The following is a 10654-nucleotide window of genomic DNA, read 5'->3' as shown; positions in this document are numbered from 1 at the left end:
GGTAATTCCTCCATATGTGCTTTGCATTTCCAGGATTGTCAGCCATCCGCTATTCTGGAGGTACCGTTCACGTCATAGTCTGTGTAAATGGTGTCTTCTAGAGTTGTATTCCAGCTGGCTAAATACTCAAAGAATGCAACAGAAATTGTACCCCCTAGAGCTGTACAGGATGTTGGAAAATACATATACCTGCTGTGGTTTGAATGTCCCCTCATGTTGTAACTTAAGAAGGTAGGGCCTTTAAGAGATGATCGGATCTCAAGGACTTTCCTCGTGAATGGATTGATCCATTCATGGAGTAATGGATTGATGGCTTAATGGGTTGTCATGGGGATGCTTCTGATGACTTTATAAAGAGAGCAAATGAGAAGGGTAGCTCTCTTGGTCTTGTCATTCTTATTATGTGATACCCTGGTAACCACAGGACTCTGTAGAGAGTTCCCATCTAGAACAAGGCCCTCACCAGATGCATCCTTTGGACTGTGGACTTCCCAGCCTCTGAAACTGTAAGAAATAAATTTCATTTCTTATAAATTGCCCTGTTTCAGGTATTCTGTTATAAGCAACATAGAACAGACTAATGCATTACCCTCTTTTTCTTTCTTTCTTTTTTTTTTGGCAGCTGGCCAGTACAGGGATTGAACCCTGGACCTTAGTCTTATCAACTTTCTTTTATTCTCAGGAACTTTGTTCCATCCATTATTCTCCATTCTCTCCATTACCTTCATCTCTAGTTTCTCCCATTCTATTTACTCTTTGCATATAAACGTGCTTATGTTTCTTTCATCATTATAATAGTAGTCACAGTGATGATGATGATGATAATTAAGATGACGACGATGACGATAAATCCCTTGCCTACATCACATCTCTCTATCTTTTGTGGGCGAAACTTCTTGAAAGAGTAGCCTAAACTTCTGTCCTCAACTTTACAACCACTCCAATGGATGATTTGCAGTTTTTGTCTTACTTGACCTCTTTGTGGCATGAGCTACTATGTACCACACCTCCTTCTAGAAACTCTCTCCTTCCTCTCCTTTTGTGATACCACTTTTCCCTGTTTTTTCTCCCAGCTCTCTCTTCACCTCTTATTTTCCTTCAGGAGCTCTTCTCTCTCTATTCAGTCCTTATATCTTGTCACCTGAGGATCCATCCTCTGACTCTGTTATTCTTAGTCTGGTCTCTGATTCATGGACTTAGAATAAACAGCTTCCTCTAAAACTTGCTCCTCCTCTTGGGTTCCATATTTTGCTGAATATACCACCATTCACCCAGATGCCCAGGCCTGAAAACTTGAGCTCATCCTTGACCTCCCATTCTTTCTTTCCCCAACATTTAATCAGCCGACTAACTCTTAACTTATACTAAAATATGTTTATGTCTTCTTATCCCTGTGGTCACTTTAGGCAAACCACTATCTTCTTGGACTCTTGCAACAGTCTTCTAACTCTTTACCTCTGGTCTAGTCCTTTTTAATTCATCGTGCTTCAGGTGGACTTTCTAAAATATATGTCTACTCAAATAAATCAGATGTATAATGTTTTCAATGGTTTCCTATACTGTTCAGGATAAATTTCAAGTATCTTTGCTGAGTACAAAAAGCTTTTCTTAATTCTGTTTCTCTCAGCTTCATCTCCCACTGCTTCTTTCACTTCACCCTCTCTGTATGTACACACTCTTATTTCTTCTTCTTGGAAAACCTTTCTTACCTTTCCCTACTTTTCCCTATCTTTACTTCCTTCTTTGTAATACCATCTTCTATTATTCTTAGACATCTTCCTCAAACATAATCTCCTGCATTTGCCAATTAATGGTGCAAAATCACTGACTGATTTTTCTCCTCCTACCAAATTGTAAACCTCTTGATGTCTTTTTTACTTGTATTTCCAATATTTAGAACAAAGAATAAATATTAGTGGGGTGAGTGAATACATAAACTACATTTCGATGGGGTTATTTTGAGGAGGAGACCTTATTTTCAAATCTAAATGTCCAGGTGTTCAAAATTTTATAAATAAACCTTCAAATTCTTTCATGATTATTATGAAACTGTGGATTTAGTTACAATTGGTGTAAAGTAATTTAAAACAAATGAAAATTAATTTTTAAAACATTCCTCTTTCTACTGAACCCCTCTCCATGATATTATTAGAACAAACATGGTGAATAAAATATTTTGATCCAGAAAAAAATGAAGCTGATGTCTATCTGAATATTTGTTGACATTTTGTAACATTGCCAAATATTCATAAGAGTCAATAAAAATTGCTCAAGAGAAAGTTGAGGGGGAAATAGATCTTATAACACCTTTATCTAAAATAAAATGATACGGTTACTGGAGGTGGGAAAGGAAGAGGGAGGCGGGGGTTAGAGAGAAATTGGGTAAGGGGCACAAAGAATAATGATGATTTGTAATAATGAATATGCTAATAATAATGATTTGATCATCACATATTGTACACAAAAAATGATAGTCAACACTGTACTCAAAAAATATGTATAATCAATTACACCTCAATAAAAAAAAATTAAATTAAAATATTTTTCTTTTTACTATTTACTCTGGTCAGGGCTTTGTACATTGAGCAGCAGCTCCCTTGCTGTGATCTACTGAGAGTCAGCCTTCGACACAAGGGTTTGTAAACAAAAATGAAAAAAAAAAAAAGAAAAAAGTAATAATAAAAAAATATAAAGAAGTGTTTACTCTGGTCAACTATGCATCCTTGTATTCTTTTTTTTTTTTTTTTTGGTCATTTTTTCGTGACCGGCACTCAGAACCCGCGGTGGGAGCGTCGCCGCGCTCCCAGCGCAGCACTCTACCGAGTGCGCCACGGGCTCGGCCCTGCATCCTTGTATTCTTGTTTTTCTGTTTTCATGTTTCTTCCTTGAACTCCTCATCCCCCCTCTTTCCTTGCCCTGCAAGTTCTTGTCTCTTCTCACTGCACTGTTTTCCCGCAGGTTCTCTAAGTCCATCTCCTCCCGAGCCAGGCTCCCCGGGCTTCATTTGCCCCTGACCCTGCTTGCTCTCCCAGGACTCTATTTCCCCTGCCTCTCACTTGCCTCCCAGCAACCCACACAGGACAATACTGGAAGTGGAACTGGCACTCTGACAAGAAGGAGAGTAGTTGGAAAGAAACCTTTATAAAGAAGGAGACAGCATCTTAAAAATATCTGTGGGAAGGTGTTTACTAAAGCATCTGCTTCTTCAGATGTGGAACTTTCAACGATATGGTTTCCACTTCAGTGGGGGTGAGCAAGAAGCACCTTCTTGGGCTGGATGTGTAAGCAGAGGCAAGGAATTGTAGACCACAATAAGTTAGCCGGGAATCCAATTCAAGATTCCCCCCCCACCCCCTGCCTTATTTGTGTTCTTTCTCTTTTTCTGAAAGTCCCGTTGCAGGAATTTAAAGGGCCAAATTCTGTCCTCAGCTGTGAGTCATGACTCCCTTGAAGCTGAGGAGCTCATATGTATGTATTCAGAGGAAGTATTGGGCCTTGGGGATTCAGGTTAAATAACAACAGCCCAGTCATTTGTTTGCTTATTTGCTTAAACCTTTATAAAAGAAGCACATGGCCTGCTGTACCTGAATGTTTTTTTATAATCATTTTAAAGATACACAGTAGAATTTAAATTCCCATAGCAGAGCTCCTGCATTACGGCACGAATAACAACAGTCTATCTTACCCTGTGCCCTAGGTCCGGGAGAGAGCCATAGGAAAAGAGGCAGGAATGAATTTCTAACGTGCCAGCCTTTCACTGAGAACGTTCTGTTTTTATCCCCAAGGAACTCTACACAAGGGACTGCAATTCAGTGTTCCCTGTAAACTGCATGAAATACCTAAATAGCTGGTATTTTTCGGAGGTAGGTTGAAGGTAATGAGGGCCACTCTCTGGCTTTAGGAAAAACAGATGTTCAAGCTGGAATTCCAACTGGACTTCTTCCTCTAATGCCCTCCTCTCCTAGTTCAGGTGCTTTTTCTCCTAGCCTCTTGTGTTCTCCTCACATGAAAAATCAAAATCGTATCCAATATCAGTTCTCTTTGCTATCCCTTCCCCAGAAGGTTTTTTCCTACTAGAACAGAATCAATGTATTCTATTTCACTGAGATAACTATATCAGATATTTTTAAAAACCAGATAATTTCTCTAACTTCTAAGATGTGTAAAAACTATATACTCTGCCATTCCTTTTATAAAGTATTCTTTTTATTTAAAAAGATTTTATTTACATTTTTGCTGGTTTAAAAGATGTAATATGATACTCATTACAAGATAATAAAAATACAGACATAAATAAAAGCAAAAAGTGAAACTTTCCTCCAATTCTTCTTCCTAGAGGCAACCACTGTTAACAGTTCCCATAGTATTTATATTAAAAATTTTAAATGCAAAATGAAATATTGAAGAGATTGAGTAGATAGTATATACTGTTGTCTTTCTTCCAGATATTTCTCAGTTTCCTGCTCCCCAGGGAGGGTTTTAGGGGCAGACAGGAGTGTCCAGACACTTCTGGCTTTTTCTAATATCAGCTCTGGAATGTGGCACCTTCTCTGCCCAAGTATAGATCTGCCTGTTGGCAAATTCCTTCCCTCTAGCTTGTCCTTATTTTTTGTTTCACTGCCTGAACACAAGTAGAAATGTCTTCCCTTCATCTTAACTCCATCTACTCCCAAGATGCCCAAATGCCAGGGTTCAAATTTCGTTCTAATTCTCCACCCTTTATTTTTTCTCTTGGCCTGGGGCTTGACACAGGCTCATACGGCAAAATTAGGCCTATGTTTGTTTTTGTATGTAAAGAGGATTAAACTGAACCAACGTTAAACAGACAAGCAAACAAAACTTTATAACATTGACACTGCTTATAGACACTAGAGAACTAAGAACAAAACCACAACAGAACTTAGCAGGATTAAGTAATATAATACTAATTACATCATTTATGCAAAATGGTTATTATTTATATCTAAATCCTAAGATATACGATATTAACTAACTATATCATTATGTGTTATTGTTCTACTGTGGATTGAATGCCCCCCCAAAACTCATTGAAGTGTGATCCCCATTTTAACAGTGTTAACAGGGTGGAAAATCAGACTATGGCAGTGTTGAAAGGTGGGGCCTTTAAGAGGTGATTGGATTGTGACCACTATGCCCTCATGAATGGATTAATCCATTCATGGAGTAATGGGTTAATGGTTTAGCGGGTTGTCGTGGGAGTGGGACTGAGGGCTGTATAAGGAGAACAAGTGAGCAAGTTAAGGAGCTCTTGTTATTCTCATCACGTAATTGCCTGGGTTGCCACTGGGCTCTGTATAGAGTTCCCCAGAAGGCGGCTCTGGACTGTGGACTCCCCAGTCTTGAAACTGTAAGTAATAAATTTCATAAATTACCTAGTTTCAGGTATTCTGTTATAAGCAACAGAAAATGGACTAATACACATTCATTCATCCAACAAGAAAATGTTTATTGCCTAATGAACTTCAAATATTGTTGTAAATATGATTCTATTACACATATATTAGATATTATTTTATAGCTTCAACATCCTCTTTCTAGGAACATCATCTGCATTTTTTGGAATGGTTACTACTTCAAACACATACCCTCCAACCTACTGGCCAGCATGAGCTGCCATATTTGATGTGACCCCACATATTTGACCATTATTGATGGATCCAGGGACAGGCACTGGACTCAAGCCAAAAAGATTCCTTCTCTGGGAATTTTTTGAACAAGAACTGACAGCAAGTCCATTCTTGCCTTGAGGAGTAAGATGTGGAAACAGGATCTGAAACCCAAGAGCTACTGGCTACTTTGTTTCCCACCACATGGAACAGTAGATCTCAGCATCAGCTGCACATTAGAATCACCTTGGAAACATTTTTTTAAAAAATGCCCTGGCAGCAATCCCCAGAAATTCTAATCAACTTGGCCTAGGATGGGACCCAGGTATCAATATTTCTTTAAAACTCCCCCAGGTGATTCTCATGTGCAGCTAGTGATGGAAACTACTGAACTGGAAAAAAGTTTACAGTGAGAAAGAATAGAGTTGTCCAGCAGGAATGGCCAGAGGAGACACCCAGAAACACATACTGGTGGCAAACAAACCCCTGTTTTAGGTATTCATCGGCTGAACTGCTTTCCAGACTTTTTCTCACCGTTCTGTTGATGAATTCTTTTTTCAATTACCTGAGATATTCCAATGTCTTTCCAATAAATCCTCCTTTATCCTAAGCTAATTTAAGTTGCATTTATGTGACTTGCAAACAGTGAGGTTCACACTAGATCTCTGTTTTTGTGTGCTCAGGCTTAATAGATTTTTACACTTGTAGAATAGTTTCTCTTCATTCATGTCTTCATTCACTAATTTAAGCAACAAGGCCCACAATATCCCAAGTTCTGTGCTAGTTACCAATAATAGTAAAACAAAGAGACTATAAAGTCCCTCTATTTGAGCAGCTTCCACTCCAGTGAGAAAAAATGGGCATGTTAGCAGAGAGAAATGGCATTGTAAGAAGTTTTATAATAGAAGTATTCACTGGTCACTGTAGGGTTAGAGCAATTGTCAGAATCCTGCTGATATAGCCAATTGTATGGCTAGAGCTAGGGCCCACAGACCCTTCAAACCTGTTGTACAGACTGGGTCACAGACCCTTCATATGCCAGGCTGGGTCACGAGACCCCTCATATGCCTGGCTGGATCCCCAGACCCCTCACATACCTGGATGGGTCATCAGACCCCTCACACACAGGTCCACGAGCTAGGAAATTGGGAAAGATCCTGGGAGTCATTGGCAGACAACACAAGCTCAGTCCTCAGCTTCCTCAGCAGTGGCAGCAGGAGCAGCAGCAGCAGTGGTGGTGGCCTCTCAGGGCATCCCAGGAGCCCTGGCAGCAACGGCCTCCAGCAGCAGTAGCAGCCTCCCTGTGCCCCCCACACCCCCCAGGGGCGGGGGGGGGGCTGTGGATCAGAGCCACTCATTCTTTATACTCAAGTCTGATAACCCAGGACACCTGGGTGCAAGTCAGACAACCCAGGAACACCTAGGTGCCCCTGCGCATCTACATCAGATAATAGCCAAGGAACACCTGGGTGCATGTGCATATTTACATCAAATGCTTGGCAAGATTCTGAATGTCTGAGGGGCCCTGACCATTTTCTTTCACTTTCCCTACAATCACTATAAGAGCACTGAGGAAATGTGTAGTCAGGTGGAATCATGAAAGCCTTTACAGAGGAGGTGACCCTAGTGTTTCTGGAGGAGTGAAGTAGTCTTACCTGGTAGACAAGAGAGGGTCAACATGAGGAACTAAATAGCCAAGGCCCAGAATGAAAAGAGAAGAAGCCATATCAGGGAAATTAAAGTAGTTTTGTTATGGCTGGGGCTGAAATCACATATTAGGGTAGGGGCTGGGAGCAGGAGGTAGAGACAGAGGTTAGATCATGGACACCAGCTTTTGCTGTGATAAATATCTGAGATTTTGTCCTGTGGTTACTGCAGAGCCTTTGGAATGGTTTAGCTAGGGCGGTGATATGAACAGATTTGCACATGGAAAGGTTTCTCTGGAGAATTGGTAGGGCAAAGTCCTGATTGTCGGGAAGAAAACAAGTTAGGAGGCCATTGCAGATGTCCAGGAGCAAAAAGGTAAGATCCTGAACTAAGACTCTGATAATGCAAACCTAGTAAAGAAAGTTTGAAAGGTAGACTCCCCTGTAGATAACAACCAGTTGAGGTCAATTAAAGAGAATATGTATTTATGTGGGGTAATGAGAAAAAGAGGATAAGGACTAAATTCTGAAGAAGGCTGACATATCAGGGACATGAGAGTATACATGTAGAAGAAAAGTTGCTTGCAGTGGAAAAGGAGAAGAAGCTAGAGAACTAGGAAAGCATGGTGTTGTGGAAATTAACATCTCCAATAACTCCTACTGGGTTTAAATAGAACATAATTATCACCAACTAAAGTCTTTGTTACTTTAGATGTATCTTGTTTTCACTTCCAGACTAGTCAAGGGATAGAAATAAATAACCAAAACCAAGGGCTGCTGTTTTTCTCTAAACTCCCTTGTGCCCCAGCTCCCCAAGCCCAACTTTACCCTCACTGAGGCAGTCAGGCCAGAAAACTTGAGAGAGAGGGAGAATTGGTGAAGTATACAACTAGATGTTTGGTGTTGACCCACTTAGCACTGATGAAGGTGGGACAAAACCTAGGCCAGCTCTGGGCTTGTTGGCAGGTGAGCAAATTGGAGGTAAGGCCTCTCTAAGGAGGTCTGGGAACTGCAACAGGGAATAATCAGAAACGTGGAAGTAAGCTTGCTTGAAGCTCTTGTATGTGCTTATGGTGTGGGACAGTGATATTCACAAGGTGAGACTATTGGTCCAAGCTATCAGACCTAATGTGGGATTTCTAACTTAATAATTTCCTTTGATCTCCCTAGGCCCTCTACCTTAGCAAATGGTTCTTAGCTTTTCGCTAATGAGTAGGCATATTCTGAGTAATAAAATCTCCTCCTACTATATAGTCTGCATACATAATATCCCATATCCATATAAAATATTACCATACAGAGGTGGGGTCACATGTGCAGGGAGGCAGTATGGTTTACGAGTTTTTTCTTTCCAAATAGATTTCTGCCACAGTTCCTTATTACATTTATTTAGTGTAAACTTCGAAAACAGGCCTTACATGCCCTGCTTACACCACATCTTACAGCCCTTTCTCCTCCTTGACAAGGTTCCAGCCACTCTGACCTATTGTTGTTTTCTTATTGGGAAAATAAAGTCATGGAGTCCAGTATAGTCAGTTTTAATTGTATGTGTGTGTGTGTGTATTTATGTATATGTGTCTGTGTGTGTGTGTGTTTTGTTTTTTAATGGCATACTGAGTTTAAGACAGGGCTTGAAATATGAGAGAAGATGGCAAGCCCTTTCTTAGGAGTGAAGGAGAGAGGACTTGGAAGAAATTGGTTAGCAGGAAGTCTCCAGGTCCCAAAGCAGAGGCTAGAAGAAGCTACTGTTCCTAGATGACCTTCTCTGTCCCCAGTAATTGCTCACAATGTGACTCCAGCATCCAACAGGCAGTTAGGATCTTTCTCCCTGGAAAATGGGGAACAGAGAAACAGAGAAGTGTTGAGAATATTTGAAAGAAGTACCACAAGCTTTCCTGAATGATCTACTCTTCCACACAGTCTAAAATATCTTGTAGATGGGGCTGGCTGGTTAGCTCAGTTGCTTAGAGCACAGCCCTATAACAGTAAGGTCACAGGTTCAGATCTCTGTACCCACCAGCAGCCAATAAAATAAATAAAACAGTAAAATATCTTGAAGATGGCTTGAAACTACTTTTTAGTGGGCTAATCAGATAGGAGAAACTACCTCATCTGGAGCAATAATGCATAAACAACTTCAGTTGCTTTTATCCTCTTAAACACTGATGACAACATTTGGCCCTAAAGGAAAAATGCCGTATTCCTTGGACCACTAGTCTCCAACCTTCCATTATGTAGCAAGCTCATATTGTACTAAATTTTCTACAGCCCATGTTCATTGCATACCTTCTTTGTGTCACACTAGGCACTGACAAAACTGGTGTGCAAGTATGGTGTGAGTGTGATGTGTGTGTATGGAAGGAGGTTGCTCAGGCAGAAAGGGCAGAGGAAATAATCAAGGCCTTGAAATTAATATTATTTACTATAATAGTGAGCTAGAAGGAAAGTTGATAAATGGGTAAAAGTGAGATAAAAAAGTAGAAAGTCGCAAGTTAGAATGAATTTTTAAAATCCATCCTTAGCAGCACAAGAAAAGCAGTGGGATAGTGTCGGGTGCATGGAACACATCACGCCCGGCAGCTTTAATGCTGCAGGTATGTGGAACACTGATTTCTGACAAAGGGGGCATGGAAAAAGGGAATCCAACAAGAGTAATAGTTCCTGACAGTAGTACATTTATATATAGAAAGGAGAACAAAGCCAGAGCTGTGAGAAAGCCTGATTTTCAACGACCCATCAATAAGATTTGAAGAACAGAGAGCCACTGATGAAAGGAAGAGTTTCTATATTCTCATCCTGCCCTGCTGTTGAATTTGCTTTCCAGCCATCTATTCTCTCTCTTTTTTTTTTTTTGACCGGTAAGGGGATCGCAACCCTCGGCACGTTGTGGTCCGCACTATGCTTAGCCAGTGAGTGCACCGGCCATCCCTATGTAGGATCTGAACCCGCAGCCTTGGCGTTACCAGTGCCGCACTCTCCCGAGTGAGCCACAGGACCAGTCAGGGCCGGCCCCATCCATTCCCTCTTAATGTGAACACCTGACCTTCCTTTGGGAAATCACCTCTGCCTTATTGTGTGTGTTCTTGGTGGGTCTGCCAGTTTTAAGAGATCCTGCCATACTCTGGCCAACAGGTTAGACCATGACATAGACTCAGTCTCTCAGCAGAGACAAGCGATGTAATGTTGGGAAATACGTGGAGCCCATTCATCCAATTGGCAGTGCTCTGAAGAGACTGCCCACATATTTCTGCTCCATAGAACTCTCTTCTCCAAGCACATCTGATTCCTGTGCTTTTTCAGCGAGGAAACCTTTCCTTCCAGTTATTTACTTTAAAATTTTTATGTATTTGTTTATTGGCTTTATTTGGCCCAAATTAGTTT

This window comes from Cynocephalus volans, chromosome 1, assembly GCF_027409185.1.
Source record: "Cynocephalus volans isolate mCynVol1 chromosome 1, mCynVol1.pri, whole genome shotgun sequence".
In the NCBI taxonomy this organism is placed as follows: Eukaryota; Metazoa; Chordata; class Mammalia; order Dermoptera; family Cynocephalidae; genus Cynocephalus; species Cynocephalus volans.
The sequence above is the reverse complement of the archived record's forward strand: the minus strand, read 5'-3'. Positions refer to the sequence as shown.